The 16,517-nt window shown below is 45.5% G+C and overlaps 1 protein-coding gene across 2 annotated transcripts in view; it reads left to right on the top strand.

Moving 5' to 3' along the window:
* The first annotated feature begins 1,182 nt into the window (after window positions 1-1,182).
* Window positions 1,183-16,517, top strand: part of ATCAY (ATCAY kinesin light chain interacting caytaxin) — a 458,353-nt gene continuing 443,018 nt past the window's right edge. For both annotated transcript variants that reach the window (XM_069649408.1, XM_069649407.1), the window contains exon 1: window positions 1,183-1,554. The gene's annotated coding sequence lies outside the window, so the exon portion shown is untranslated. The remainder of the gene's footprint in view (window positions 1,555-16,517) is intronic.

The following is a 16,517-nucleotide window of genomic DNA, read 5'->3' as shown; positions in this document are numbered from 1 at the left end:
AGTCATGTACCGGCAGGAACCTGAAAGATGACTGGATGTCTGCTTTGGCCATTAATGCATTCCCACCTGTTAGCCTTACTAAGTCAACCGCATCTTGGAAGCAGCTGTAGGAGATTGCTGCTTCTGTGGCAGGGATCCCATCATTAAATGAACTGCCCGGGGTATAGGATAAGTGATGGGTCATTCTGAATTCCCCTATTTCTTTCTTAGGAAACAGCCCTAATGGCGAGCATATGAAATCTCTAAACGGATGTCTATCAAATGGGCCCTCTATCCGGCCTAATCCCAATTCTTTCTTTATTTGTTCTATAATTATTTCCGGGAGAGCCATGCTGGATTTTAGTTTGTTGGGGATATGTTGTGAGCCACCTCCCTCAAATGGGATTCTAAAGCCTTCCTTGAACCCCTTCTCTATGAATTCTCTTGTTGCTTCATCCGGAAAGTGTTGCAACCATTGCCTCAACTTATCTAGCTTTACTGGCGAAGCCCTCATTTTAAACCCGGCGCCGTTAAACCCGTAACGCCTGATTACGAGGTCCCTTTGCGGGACCCGACCTTAACGGCTGGTCTAGGCCAGCCATTAAAGTAGGGGCCCGCAAAGGGACTCTCGAGGTAAGTACGGTACTGCAATTTGCTGTACCGTACTTACCGCCTTCCCCATTCCCATTATGCCCTGCCAAAACTTGGAATGGGGTGGTAATTCCCCATTCCGCCATGGCGGACTCCGGCATGGACCATGGTGCTAATAGCACCATGGTTTTCCGCCGGAGTCCTAATGAGGGCCAATGTGTATTTTTTTCCCTCTGTGTTTTTGTTGCCTGAACGCAGGGCCGTGTTCTTGGTGCATCTCCCACTGCACATACAGAATCATACCACCGTCTCCTGCAACACCGATGTCTATACTTGCTCGATGTGATAAATAGCCGTGCGGCCCGATCCCCCCACACGCACAAATGCGCACACCCCTATGCACACATTAGCACAAAGAGGGTCAGCGTGGAGGCAATAAAAACGGTGAGGCTGGTAGAGATACGCCCCCATCCCTTCCGTCTTTTCATCTCAGCGAATTGGCATACATACTTCCAGTCTTCTGGCCAATGGTAAGGCATAGCACTGAGAGGGGGGCAGGAGGAGGGCACTTGTGTTTGACAGATCACCCCCCCCCCCTCCCTTTCCCTGCCCTGTTCTGCACAGAAGCAGCACAATTGGCTGTCTTAGGCGGGCTAAGCCCCAGCAGCCAGCTGTGAGCTGCAAAGCCCACCGTTCCCAGCGTAGGAGGCTTGTGCAGCGATGGCGGAGCCTGTCGTGTTCCTCCACAGGGCACGGTGAAGCGCCATTCGTTTCCAGGAGAGGATGGAGGTGACGGAGTCGCGGGCGGCGAGACCAGCGAGCACCAGGAACGCACCCCTCGATCCCTGAGAGCCCCCCCCGGCTTCACCTGTGGATGGTGTGTCGGTTCTTGGAGCCCTGCCGGGGAGATACGATGCACAGCTGGAGGGCAGAGGCGCCCACCTGTGACTCTCCGTAGGCAGGCGAGGCCCGACACACGGCATTGTGAGTATAATAATGATAAGAAAAACAGACTGTAGAGGGTGTTTTGTTTAACGTTTGGCCCTGGTTTCGAAACTCGTAATTCACGGAAATGGCGTCATCTTATAACGTAATATTTATAACGTGTTTGCGGCAAAAGTCTCGTAAATAAGGGATGGCTATCTTGCTTCCACACCCGCTGGTTGTATATTCCAGGACTATTTGCTACAACCGAGTAACACATGTCCTACGGTATGTGTAACCTCTGGTATGCTTTGCACGTAGGCCCTCCTGCTGCTCAACACAGCTAGGGTGTGCTGCCATGTAGAAAACATATTGTAAACGCCGTGTAAATAAGAAAACCCGAGTCGGCTCGCTTGCGAGCAGACCGCAGCAGGTGGTTGACCCAGTGAGTTGTCTTTCTGTTTTAGCCGCTGAAGATGCAGAATAGGGTGCCTTGTGCATGGCCGGTTCAAGATGTGTCAAGGCTCGTGCTTTGGGGCCCATTTTAACATGAATGTCGGCGGGGGCTGCCAACAGCTGTGAGAGACTTCCCGAGTCACCCTGGGGTGCTTACATTATTATGGAGACAGGAAAGCAGCGCGGCGTTAACAGCTGCTGACCATCACTGGACAGACAGCCGAGGGGGCGCGGAAACACAAAGCTGTCAGGAAGGTGCTAACAGGCGACCATGCAGACAAAACTGCAGGAAAAGACCGGAAGAGGCGGGGGGGGGGGCGTGATGACCTGAAGTCGTCAGCAGCAAGCAGTGGCAGCCTGTTATTTGCGCGCCGAGAAGCGCACACTTTGCGTCCAAATTTAAAGCATGCGTTTCTGTGCCATAACACTGGCAACATGGGGGCAGCTGCTGTGGCGGCGTGGGGGGCTGAGGTTCGGGCTCATTCCAATCGAAGAAGTTGAAAGGCCCTGAAGACGTCGGTGGCGCGCGAGCGCACGCTCTCTCTCTCACTGCCAACCCTCACCCACAATTTACTAACCAAACGGTTTGTGTGCAGATAGCGCCGCTATAAACCGAAGCAGATGACGGGTCGAGTCACGACCAGAATCCAAATTCGAGGAAATGGAGGGTTCCTCGAGAGGCCGGTAGCCAGGCTTTGACATGCAACGCTCTCTCTGTGCCTCAGGCTTACCAGTAATGCGGCGCACTTACCAGACCCATGATGGTCAGAACCTCTCAACCATTCCAAGTAAGAGCCTCTCTCCTAGCCCCCAAGAATGTGCAGAGAGGTCGCCCGAGCAGGTGCTGGAATAGGCCCCCCTGGGGAAGGGGGGGGAAGTGCTTTGCCCCCCTTAATTGATGCTGCCCCACCTCTAGGTGAGGACTATCGCACAGTCGCGGTTTAACAGTCCCTTGGTTTGCTCATCTTCCTTTTTTCTGGCCTGAAGCAGACACCACGTGGATAGATGTGCCATCAATATCATTGGGGCGCTGACCATCTATTTTAAAGGCGGGCTTCCGCTTCCCACATGCTGGTCACACTGTTGTTGGTAAAAGAGCTGCTTCGAATTTAACATACAACAACGAAAAAGGCTTTTTCAAAGTGAAATACGTTTATAAGACCAAAGCCGCCAGTTGATTTCTTCAACCCGGGTTTAGTTTTTGTGGTAATCCCCCACAAAAACAAACTGCCATTCGTGTCCCCTTTACTTTGAGTATGTTACCCCAGAGTCTACTTTTAAAGATATTACTGGCTTATCAAACAGCTCAATCTAAATGAAATGCTCCGTTTGTGCTGACAGCAGTTATTAGGAAATTTAGCTCTGGGGTTCTGTGCGTTAACTTTACATTTTCATAATGAGGTAGAAATCCACTCAGCCTGAATATGAGCACTGACCAGGCCAGTCCATGCCCTGGTCAAAAAGTGCATTTTATTGCACATATTTGTTTAGAAGCGATAGCAAAAAGCCATATGTTTACATGAAGATTAAAACATAGAACATATCAGCAACATTCACTCAACCTGCTGAGTTACACTGCTTGCTTTCCACTTTACTTCGTGCCAGTTTACTTTCAGAGAATGAAACCTCCGATGTGGATCCTGATTGTGCGCACAATCGCTGCACTACCAACAGTGCAATGCAGGTGCATGAATTTAAAGCAACAGTGTTTCATCTCCAGCCACGCTGACACTGCACACATATTCAATTAGGACGTGCAATCAGAAAATGAAGTCTGTCAACATCTCTGTGGGGGCAAAGGGATGTTCCTGCCCCTCTTGCCAAAGAACTGAGTGGGAAGTTGCCTGTTTTCTCCCCCTGGACTTGTCGCCTGTGGGTGATAGCTCTCCATATTATTTGACGCTCAGCTGGGAGTGATGTCTGTTTCAGTTAAAAGCACACTGTCTGTTGCCGAGTGCATACTACTAGATGACTCTGGAGTACTTTGCAGTGCGGCTTGATGAGTGTTATTAGCAGGTTCTTTCCTCTAACCCGCAAGACCGCTGTTCTCGGCTGCCCGGTCAGGAGTAGTATACAAACCAGTGGTCGAAGTGAGCGGGAACGGCCAGGAGCGGTACGCCACTACTTTTATTTTTTATTGTTAATAGCTTCACTACTTTTTGCAACGATTTTCACCATTCCGGAACTGTTCTTTGTCAAGGTAAAGCACACTTCTCAATTTTACCACCGGATATCAGTTACAGCTAAACCGAAATCTGTTTCAACTCAATTGGCTGTTAACCAGCATGACTTTGAACTGGAGGCTTCCAGCCCTTTAAGATGAGTAGCTGTACCCTTGAGATAGATGGGGATGCATATTTTAATCAAACATCAATAATCAAGACAACACAAATAGTTTGGCAAAAGTTCATCTGTTTTAATGCAAGTATTTAAACAGGGAGTACAACGAACATCAGCAATCGCTCGATACTCTCACTCTAACTACTTCAGAAAAAAGTTGTGTTCTTATACCCATAATTGTTCATAGCTGACGTGTTGACCTGCGTCATTATCAACGTCATCCTACGTGGCAAACTACAGAAACGTATCAGGAAGCGGGATTGATTCTAAGTGAATAACTAAGCATAGGTTCTATATCTATATGGAGTAATGGAAAGAGGTAATAGGATAGTTAACATCAGGTGGGGCAACTAAGCCCTCCCTTCAGAATGGCCACTATGAACGTCACTAAATGTACAACGTCCCATTGGCTACACAAACTATAGGACCCCAAACTATGTGGTCCCTTACAATTGGTTGGCTACTAACCCCCTGTCAGTAATTTTCCACCTACATGAGCAGCACGCAGACTGAACAACCAGGTGCGGGTGAGCTTGTCTTAATACCAGCTTCCCACCAATAAAAAATGTGATCCATCATCACCTCGATGGTTCAGTGTCAATTAGTACATTGAAGTTGGCCTTGAGTCTGTACTGTTCTCTGACAATTTTTAAGGCATATGGGTACTATCCGGCTTCCGTGCGTAGGTGTGATCTTCTCATCCGTCCAACTTTCTTCCATCACGTGACTTGACACCACAGAATTAAGCCTTTCTGTGTATTTGATTCTATTTTCGAGAGTCTTCTGATGTCTTTTGTTTAATCGTGACCTCTCTGAATAGGAGCTTCTGTTCATTCATGTTAGTTGTATCTAATGTCAGCCAACTCCTAGGTTGATAAGACCTTGGCTTTCTTGGCTCAGTGAACTCCTTAGCTGAAATGTATTCTGTTTAATTCATTTGCTTTTTGTAACTGCAACACTGAAATGAGGTCTTCTTGCTTTGTTCAGTACTGTTTTATATGTAATGGAAACATTCATTCTTTACTTAATCCATATGTATCTATGAGGTACATAGGTATATGTTGGCGCTTGCTGCGGTCTAAACTATTTAAGCATGTGGCTAGCTTCATGATTGCTTTGCTGCTGCGTTTCATTGCATCTGAACACGTTTAAACTAAGTTTCTTCATCAGGTTTGTGGCACAAGTCTCTTCATCTTGATCCCAAGATGTCACTTATCCTTGGTACTTCTTTGTTCTTTATAAATCATCTGCCTCTCTGGTCCGGTTATCTTTCTATATCGGTGTCGATTCAGCTTTGTATGAGATCACCATTCATCCTGGTCATTCAGTTTCTTTGCTTCTTCAGGAATCTCATTCAAATGGCCATCATATTGTCTTGGAGGCAAGTATGGTTTCCTCAATGGGTACTTTACCTCCCATATTCTCTTAGGTATAGGGATTCTTATGGGTGCTGCACAGAGCCCACACTCTTCTCTTTGCTGGTTTAACTGTTCAGTATACGTCACATCCTTTAGTTCATACGTCTCAGGTAATGTAGGCGGGGCAGGTGGAGTGGGGGTACTTGGCTCCTCCTCTACAACTGCAACCCTTGAAAAATGTGTTGCACATTGCTCCCTTCCTTCCTACTCTGTCACACACCATAGTCACAGTCCCACTACTTTTTTGGTACACTTCTATCACTGATACAAACGGTGTACACACTCCCTGGAAAGGCGTCCTTGGGAGCTATTCCAAGTTACAAGAGCCCGAGAGGTCCGACGGGCCACCGAGCTGCGGGTCAAGTGGTGAAGGGACCTGGCCAAATGGTTTTTGCTTGGGTTGACAGGAGAGGAGAGACTTCACGGGGCAACCAGCACACAAATCTTTTCAAATGAACTGGAGGATTTATATGGCAGTGCTATATGGAAGTCCCATGGCCATAAGGTAAGAGAACAAGTACTCCACCTCGAAGGTCTCTTGGGCTTGTGATTTGTGAAGTTGCTGTGCCTGCTGAATCACTGTGGTGAGTGCGTGTGGAGTGTGCCTTGTGCCTTGAGGTACTGCGGCTGGTAGCTACGTGGTTGGAGCTACTAGAAAATATCTGCCTCGGCACCATATGATCCCGCGCGCAGAGGCGTTGCTGGGGGGGGGAGCTGAGAGGGCTATAGCCTGGGTCTTTTGGTTGTAGCCCCGGATAGAAGCTCAGGGGTTACAACCACAAGGCTAGCTAGCCCAAGTCCTGACAGTCCCGACATTAGCGTAGCACCGGATCTTTTCCACACCTAGCAACACTCTGCGCATTACAAGAGTGAGACAATTACCCACTAAAACTCTAAGTACTGCTGGCAGAGATAACATTTTGACACAATGCCGGGCAAAGTTAGACAGAGATCTAACACTTATAATCTGCGCCACAAGGCTCCACATAGTAAAAATAAACATGTGGTAACTAGAGTCATAAATAAAACGATTACGAGTGAGCTGGCAGAGTACATTAGCAGTCACAGTACCAGCTCCTCAGCAAAAAATAAACAGCCTGACCAAAGGAAAGGCAATAAGAAAATCACAGCCTATAGCCACCCCGATCCTCATCGCCCCTGGACAGAACGGTAATGGGGAGGGAAACAGTCATTGTAATCGAGTCGGGAGGAGTGGAGAACACTGATGAGGCAAAAACCCTCACTGAAGCAACACTGCGTGTAAATGACAACAATGCTCTACTAGAATTATGCTGCACCCTCCACAAACGATGGGGAATGAGAGCATAAAGAACATGGTGGCTGCACCCCCAGAAATAATAGAACATTGGCAGCCGGGGGAGAGCACCGGGGAGGTATGCAAATAAACTCCCAAAGGCTGTCTGCGTTGCCAAATCTCTGCATAGAAACAAGAGAGGGCAATACATGTAACGATTCCGTTGCTAGTTATGCCTCTCGATGTGAACTGCAAGCTATGCTGACATCAGTACAGTTCACAATGAAGCCCTCCCGGCTTCCTCTTACCACTCGCTAACTCCTGTGATCCTCTCTCCTCCTCAACCCCCCCTTTTCACTTGCACTCTCCCCTCTTTACCCTGCACTTCCCTCACCACCCTAGCACTTTGTTTTTCTCGCAGACGGCACACCCCTGCTCCCTCGCACATCTGACCTGCACTTGCACAATCCGAATGTCACAAGGCATAGTAGGACGGCTATTGTTATCTTCTCCATTGTCCCTCCTCCATTTTTGTCTTGTGGTGCCCTGAAACATCATTTGTTACAAATATCCAATAAATAAATGACGAACTGGAGGATGAGATGATTGAGAACAGTACAGATATTACTAATAAAGTCAATGACACCTGTGATTCCTCAATAATACACTTAACTCGGAAACAGAAAAGACACCTGAGAAGACAACAAGATCGTCAGGCTAAACAACTAATAACTAATCAAGAGGAAAGATCATAGGATCTCTCCGAAAGTGTGCAATGAATGGCAAGACTCTCAAAAAAAGCTAAAAGGAGAGCAAACAAGAAGAGCAAAAATAAATCTGAAGCTGGCGTACCTACCAGTTGGCTTGTTAAGGGTAAAAATGCCATCACAGAGCGTGCTCTGTCGAACACTAGTAGTCCAGTAGAAGCAGACATAACTAGTAGTGAAGTTGCACATGATGATGCTGAATTAGCAAGTGCATTAAAGAAATAGGAAGAATCTTTGGCCAAAACAAACAAGGAAGGCAAGATTGTGACTTCTACTGATAAAAAGAAGTACAGAGGCCATTAAACACCACTCTTCTAGCATTATCAAGTGGCTGGTGCAAACTAACACTAAAACTTGCTTAAATCGCTCTGGGTTTTTTAAATTGATACGTAGAATACTACCATTACATGTCCGTGGATTTTGCCTTTTTGGAGCCGTTAGAATGTCGCAACCCCAACCTTACACAAATTCTTTGCAAAGCGACAGAAATGGCTGCTCTGATTCGAGATTATCAGGATACGTTTTTGGAATTGGGATATGAGTTAGACGCTGAAGAAGGTGTAACACATGATAGACGATCCTTTAAAAGCACAAAACCTAATGGAATGCATTAAAGGCTTCAGCGCATCGACTAATATAAAGGAACACAGCTAAATTGCCCAGGGCGATATTACCAGGATCTTAAAATGGCTTTTAGATGTTGTAACAGCAAAGGGGCCAGCACAAGCTTGAAGCTGTGCCCTTGCCACTTGGAATACACGTGGTTTTACACATGTTCTACATGAAATGGGTTCGTTGGGTCTGTTTCAATGTAATGACGTCTTTACATTACAGGGATGTTGGCCGACTGATGTTAAACATTTTGACGGCTATCAAATCTACCAAAAACTGTCAATAAAGGGCGTCCGTATGGAGGTCTGATTACTGGCATACACAATTATATGAAAGCCAGTATTATAGAAATAACAAAAGACGATGCAAATATCCTTGCTGTAGTAGTGAGTGCCTGGGGTAGTAGATGTCAATTAGTCATCCTTAACATATAGGATCCTCCCGGTGGCAGACTCACAGAGGGCACAATGGATCAGTGTCAGAATATATCTTAAAAGCTGCTGAAACATGGGATAATGTGTCAATAGCGATTTGTGGGGATTTAAATGCACAATATATTTGTCGAAATGAATGCCCAGAGACTGATTATGTTTTTAGTGAATGTGAAATGTTTCAGGCTAGTTCTAACAGCCAGGGACATTTGTGGTCTGGTTTCGCTGCGAATGGGAATATTGTATGCTGAACGGAATGTACTGGGGAGACCCCCAGCTGGCCCATAGAGTCGGGGTTTGCTCTGAAGTACTTTAAGACGAGATAGCTGCACCTTGAGATGGATGGGGGTGCAGATTTATTACTCCAACACCAATCAATAAGAACAACTGAATGGTTTTGCAAAGGGAGTCCATTTAATGACAAGTACAAAAAACGGGGAGTCATGGCTTTCAGCAGTGATGCGATAGTCCGTCTCGCTTCAACTCCCTCGAACTTCATACAAAACATAACTTTTATACTAAAAACGTGTCATAATCTGACGTGTAACACTCAAAAGTTAATATGCAATTCTATTGGTTAGGAAAAGGTAACTTTAATATAGGTGCTACACCTGTATATTGTAACGTAGTGAGGGGATTGGGTAAACACTGTCAGGTGGGCGTCTAAGCCCTTCCTTCAAAAATGACTACTGTAGACGTCACTATAAGTACGACGTCCTATTGGTTCTACTAACTATAGGACCCTAGATTATTTGTTCCGTTGTGATTGGGTTGGCATCAACCCCATGCATAAATGCATCCACTTTGCTTAGCAGCACGCAGAACGTTCAACCAGGTGCAGGGTGCCCCCCAATCAATCATCACATTATGGGCTATGTGTCAATTAGTCCACTGTGGTTGGCCTCGAAACTGCATCTTCTTGTCCCGAGAAAGTTCTGATATCTCTGGGCGGATGCCAAGTGTAGGTGTGAACCTGTGCTCCTTCTCGCTCGGATGTTCACGTGCTACTACACCATGGATTTGCCTCGTTTCTCTCAATTTGTGTATTTGATTTTCGTTTCACCCGCCACCTGCCTTCGCCTTCTTATCTCGATTCTTCAGAGGCAGGATATCCTGTTCTTAGCCTCAATTAAAAGTAGCTACTGTTCATAGCTTCTATTGGTATAACCTTGGCTTCCCAGGCACAAGCTACCTCTGCTGAGTTTCGATTCAGCCTTCTTTCCTCGTGTTTGCTAGAATATGAATCTTCTTGCGTTTGGCCTTTGGGTTGGTTCTGCTTTTAGTGCAATGTGGACTCGCTTCGTTTTGAAGTAGATTGTGTACAATGGCACCTGCCACTCTATTCTTTTACTTAGCATAGCAAGCCGCACTGTTTTCTTAGCTTTCTTGTGGTTACAAGCATATGTACAGGCGTTAGCTGGTTGAATACCCTCGTCCTGCTTACAGCTTAAGCTTCCTTGTATTTCAGCATCGCTTTCTTCTTCTAGGTTCACGATATCCTTATTCATGGCGTTTTTGTCTTTTCGCGTCATCCTCTGGTCGTCATTTCTTCTATAGGTTTGGACGTCACCATTCGTCTTTCATTAAGGGCTTTTTGGTTTCTTCCTGGATGGTTCATAAGCTATCTTCATTTTGTCTCATTTGCTGGTAGGGTTTTCTTAATGGATACCTTACTGTTCATGGTTGTCTGGTTATGGGTACTTCAATAGGTATTGTTCTGATAGGCACTGGGCAGAGCCCTACTGCAGCTCTCTGCTGGTTTATCTGCTCCTCATACGTCACATACTTCGGTGTGAACTTTCCTGGTACTTCAAAATGTGTGACTGGGGTGCAGGCTTTATTTGGGACCTCCTCTACACTCCACGCTCTGGGCGATTCATCGACCACTTCCACTTCCTCCTTTGAATTCGTCTTACTTGGTTCCTCTGTATTCATCTTTGCTTCATCGTCTGGGTTCATTCCTTGTTCATCTTCTGGGTTTGTGCATGAGGGTTTAAAGAAGTGTCTCTTTGGAGTCCATATTTGTATTACTCCTTTCAGGCTTCCTACTGTTTTTACACGTTCGTCTTTATTCCATGTCATTAATTGGCATTGTCCATTTGGACTGCAGTAAATCCATTTTCCCTCATAATTTCTGCGTTTCCTGGGATAAAGAAACTTTGTACCTTCTGGTGCGTGATTGCTTGCCTTCCCAAAGTCTCTTATTTCTTCATCAATTTGATCTCTAGGCTTCCATCCTGGCTTGACATCAATCATGATCTTCATCCCTATGGCTTTCTTCGCAGTTTTCTGGCATTGTGAGATTATTATCTTGATGACACAAAATCCTAGAAATATCATCAATAGCAGGGCTCCCAGAGACTTGAATATGTCTGCCATCCATTGTGGGACCCAGGAGAATAGTGATCCAAACCAGCTGTCATCGTCAACTTCGTTAGTTTCGTCGATCATCTGGTTCTGTAGCTTCATCAGCATTCCTATGGCTTCTGTCAGAGTTCCATTTTCTTCATCGTGAGAAGGTATAAATGTGCAACATGATTCTCCAATCTTTGCACAAACTCCTCCATCCATTGCTGTGATCATGTCAAGTACATATCTGTTCTGGAGAGTCATCAGTCGGATGGCTCTTACTCTTCCTTGATTGCATTGAATCATTTCATTGTCGTGTTGATGGTTTGCAGTAATTCCCATCTGGTTATCTGCAACCATTTAGTATTTACTCCAACTTGGATTTGTGGCATGAAAATTGTTGTGAACACTGATAAGGTGAGGCTGAACAGCCTGTGTTCATATGGGATTGCATGAAATGCTTCTTCTGATTTAGCAGAGACGTAATTCTCTCTCTTCATTTGGGTTATCAGTTCCACAGATCTCTTCTTCCTCAGCTGAGCATCTGCTTTCGGGAAACTATCAATGTTCAGGTCACTTTTCGGGATCACTAATGCTGGAACATGGACGTTCACTGTTGTGCATATGCCTCCCCAGTTTTTCGGCAGTCTGATGTATGCTTTGGATCCACATGCCCAATAATAATCCATGATCACTGCAGTCCCATGAGTCATTCCTGGAGCCTCAAAAATGTGTTTGCAGTTCTGATTCTCCCACATTTTTCTTGTGCCATTGTTTCTGAAGTACAATTTCTGGATTTCTAGTGGCACTATCTGCAAGGTTCCTCCTCTGTCTATGACCCATGTTAGCAGTTTTGCAAGTTTCAGCCATAGTGGCTTGCACAGTTTTTGTGAGTTTTCAGTTGCTTCCTTGCAGGCTCCGATGACCATCCATGCTCTGCAGATCACTACTCCTTTCTCCAATCCGTCTGGTGAGAGCACTGTTCCCCAAATCTGCATTTGGCTTCTGTTTATCCAAATTTGAGCATCTGCTGGAGTTTTCCCTTGGACATTTAGTTTTGGGTTCACTTCCCATCTTATTCCTGCTCCTTTAACTCCAGGCTTCTCGTACCTGAACACATGATTCCTAGTATGAGCTCTGTTTCTTGTCTTAATGTCCTGGACATAATCATCTTCATCGGGATAAGCTGTTTCAGTTGCCCATATTAGTGAGGCATCACTTCCTATAAACTGGCCTCTGGTGTTGCACATTGCTATGTGTGAAAGACAGTTTGCTGTTGGGATATCAATATCTGCAGCCACGAAGATCTTGGATTATCCCATGCTGTACGGTAGGAGTGTGCAAACAAAGCATTCTCCTTCTGAATTTCGTCTTCCAACTTCTTTCATGGGCTGGTACCAAAAGTTGTTACCTAGGTGTGCTGTGCGATCCAGGTAATCGTTAAGTTCATTGTCATCTTCATGCATGCTTCTCTTGATTCTTAATGTTTTCATGTAGTTTGCTGTAACTACATGCCTAAATGCATCTGTATTGCTCTTCCTTGCTGGGGGGGTTTTCAAGTATCCTGGTCCATGGTGCAGGCTTCCTCATCTGTGCTATTTGAGTGAACAGGAGTCTGGTATTGCTTTCCTTTTTTTCCATACATTTTTTCTCTGCTCCGTACAAATGCCCATACTAACCAGCCTGACACTGGTCCGGTATATGGCTGTATGGTAGACCTGGTACTTGTCCCTTGTGTTAGAACATGTGTGCTTGGCAATACAGTCTCCACTGTTTTGTTCTTCATTTCCTCTTGTAGTTTCCTCACTCTGGCTATGTATGGGAATAATGAGTCTACTATCAGTTGTGTCCGTGCAGAGTGTTTCTCTGAGGTGGCTCCTGTTTTCTTAAGAGTTTCTGATATGACTCTTCTGTTGGTCTTTCTCTTAATTCTTCTTGTTTTCCCACACTATCCTCTGTGAAGGTTTTTATGGCAGACCGTCTCATCTTCTCTGCTGCTTTCGTTTGTGGTTCTGCAGTCATTGATACTAGGCCTGTTTCGTGTACATTCAGTCTTTGCATCCTTGTAGTTGTCAGTGATTTTACTTCACCTATTGCCGACCCTGTCTCCAGCTTTTCTTTTCATTCGTTACCACAAGTGTGTGCGTATTGTTGCTAATTACATCAATTTCAAGTTCATTCACTCCACCATCAGATCTTCTAGGGACTGGAATAACTATATAAGGTCTGGGTGCTTTTGGGGGTTTCATCCATTCATCATTAGGGGGGTGCACTGAAATTGGAACGCTTTCTGCACCAATAAAGAATGCAGTTCTGATCGTTAATGACAATAGAATAATAATGAATATGATACATAGGTACAATATAATTTTGCATATTAGGCAACATCATTTTCTCCCAGAGAAGCGGGGTTGCTTCTCTGCATGTGGGAAGACCAGGTTGCTGCTCTGGACCCCCATCTTGATCATTCGCCAAATGTCAATGTTATTATTCCCTTAACCAATATCGTCTTTCGGGTTCTGTGTTTAGGAGTGTCTGGTGCTCCAAAAAGTGTCCCCCCTCTCGCGGGTGACAATTGTCTCTTATTTCAGGATAATTGTCTCTTATTTCTTTTGCTAGACTATGGGAAAAATCAAATGAAGTAATACTTCAGTGAGTCCCTTTGCTGTGCATGTTTAAAGTAGATAAGCTTCCAGTTCAGTCCTCGAATCAGCTTCTGTCCTGAGGACATATTGGACACTGATCAGTATGAGAAGAACAGGGAGGAAAAATAACAACAGGTACAACAAGTGAAGTCCTCAACTCTGCTTCCTCGATCTGTCCCTCGGCGGAAAGTTTCACTGTCTTCTCAGGAGACTTCGATGGAGATTGGAAAGTTTAATGGGTGCTACAATACCATGTAGGAGCATGCTTAGCTGGGTACACTTTACTGGATCTCCGAGAAATGTGAGTACGTTGACATGGATTGGTCTTCCCACTAGCTCTGGAAAGTCCTCAGTAAGGTGAAATAAGACGTGGTATACCAACCTGCTGTCCTCTGGTGATAGGGACATCTGTCCTGTCGTTGTTAAGATTCAGGATCATAGGTTTTTTTCCTTGATGTAAACAATGTCTCCACTGTCCGCATGGAGTGCGACTAAAATGACGATCTTATTTAAAAGATGGCTTAAATGTTCGGTGTTTGCTGGATCTCAAAGAAAGGTTAGTGTATCTGTTGTTCTCCCAACAATGGTTGGACAGTCTTCGATTATGCGAAAGAACAATGTGTTGATTAGCTCATTTATTTCCGCCTGTGTTGGGAACATTTGCTTTTTTCTCACTGTACTCAGGGAGTATAATAAATTGTTCAACAATGACAGTAAGCAGTTGTCTTATTATTTTTTCATTTTCAGGATCTTGGAGAAAGTCTGTGACACTTGTGAGTCTCCCTACCAGTGACGGGTATGATTTTAGCACTAGGTTGAAATAGGTGGCCACGTCCTTTGCGATATCCCTGCTGTGGGACACCATAAGTGATTCCAAATAGGGTCTCGTGTGGAAGGAATCTGGGTACTGTATTTTCTTCCAATTGATGTGACCTCGATCGAAATTTGGCATATCCTTCCTAATCAAGGCTTCAGCATGCCTCAGTCCAAAGTTCAAAGTCAACAGACTATGTTGTGGCTTACGTGTGCAATTCTCTTCACACTGCAACTAGGATGCACAGAGCGTCCATTTTTTTGTCCTAACCCCCTTTTTTGCTTAGAGGAATGTCCAAAAAGAAGCCACAACCTTTGCACAAAGGTTCTTTGTCTTTGTCTAGCTGGTCATGCGTCCTTCTTCCTCGTCATGGATCTCGTCTGCACGTGCTGTGGTTCTTCCCCGTTGCTCGTCGATTCCTCTAGTTGGGGTGCAGGCAGGCGACCTTCTCCGATGTAGGGTTTGATATCACTGAGAAAAATCCACGCTCAGATGGAGTGCAGTCCTCTATGATAAAAGGACCGTAGAATCTTGGCTAGTCCCACCTTTTCCTTGTATGGTTTTTCACAAGGACGGCGTCTCCAGGGAAGACAAGTGGAAGACGTAGAACTTGAACTGAGTCTGTTGCAGTGTGTCCTTCTGTGTTCTGTGCTGCACAGCACCCTTTTCATCATCACTGCAGCTGGTCTGAAATTACAGTAAGGCAAGATGTCATGCAGTTCAGATAGTTTTGCATTTCAGACCCTAAAATCTCTCCTGTTGACTGGGCATCACATCTAGCTCTATCTCGGGGTGTTCTCATTCTTCTTCCTGTGGCTATCTCGTGGGGCGTAAGATGATGGTCGGAGCCGGATTGGTTCCAAAGAGCACACAGTGCCAGTGGAAGGTAGTGCAAACATCCCTTTCTTAGAGTAAGCTTCAACTTGGCTATCCTTTCCTTTAACAAGCCGTTGAGCTTCTAACAGATCCCATTACCTTGCGGATGATACACTGATGAGAACCGGTGTTTTATACCAAGCAGCAAGCTAATCTGCTCAAATATTGAATTTACAAAGTGAGGGCCATTATCTGATCTCATGACTTCGCACACCCCCCACCTGGGGAACACTTCCCTCACTAAAAATTTGGCCGCACAGGTAGAGTCTGGGTATGTACATGGACCTGCCTCTATCCATCTAGAGAATGGACACACCACAACAATTAAGTAGCTATACCCGTTGTATACTGAATCATGGTGACGTAATCGACATGCAAGTGCTGAAAAGGCCCATTTGGCGTGGGGATGACTCCTCTCATAACCTTTAATGTGTGCCCAGCTGTGAATTGCTGGCAGATTATGCAGTTCACCATGAAAAATGCAACATGCTCTGCTAAATTCGGTATGAACCAGTCTTCCGCGAGCGTTGCTTCTAGATTCTCTTTTGTCATATGTGCTGGGTAATGTAGTTGCTCCAGTGCTATTTTTAATAGGCTACAGGCATTACTAGTTTACCAGTGCTGTCTTGTCACCACAAGCTGTTAGAGGGGTTTAAAGAACACCCTCGACGTTTCCACAGGTTCTTCTCTTCCTGCGGTGCCTCCCCTTGGAGTTCCATTAACTGTGTTTGCCCCAGATTGCTGTAACCCTCAGGTGCGGTTCATGTAAACATCATTAGTCCATTGGTATGGATAGCTTCCACTGTCATAACCGTCTCGCCTTTTGATGCCATATGCTTGACTTCCGTGTCTGCTGCTTGATTTCCGCGTGAGATAAAATCTGTCCCCTTCGCGTGGGCGGCACATTTCACGACCGCTATGCCCACTGGAAGCTGTAGTGCCTTGATCATCCTGTCCAATAGGGCTGCGTGCTGCACTGGCGTGCCGTCTGCTCAGAGGTAGCCCCTCCTTTACCAGGGCGCTAAGCCTGCATGCACTGTTGACGTCACATAGGCGGAGT

The sequence above is a fragment of the Ambystoma mexicanum genome, chromosome 1p (genome assembly GCF_040938575.1).
Source record: "Ambystoma mexicanum isolate Mex_15411 chromosome 1p, UKY_AmexF1_1, whole genome shotgun sequence".
Taxonomy (NCBI): Eukaryota; Metazoa; Chordata; class Amphibia; order Caudata; family Ambystomatidae; genus Ambystoma; species Ambystoma mexicanum.
Note: the sequence above shows the minus strand (reverse complement) of the source record. Positions and strands in the feature narration are given on the sequence as shown.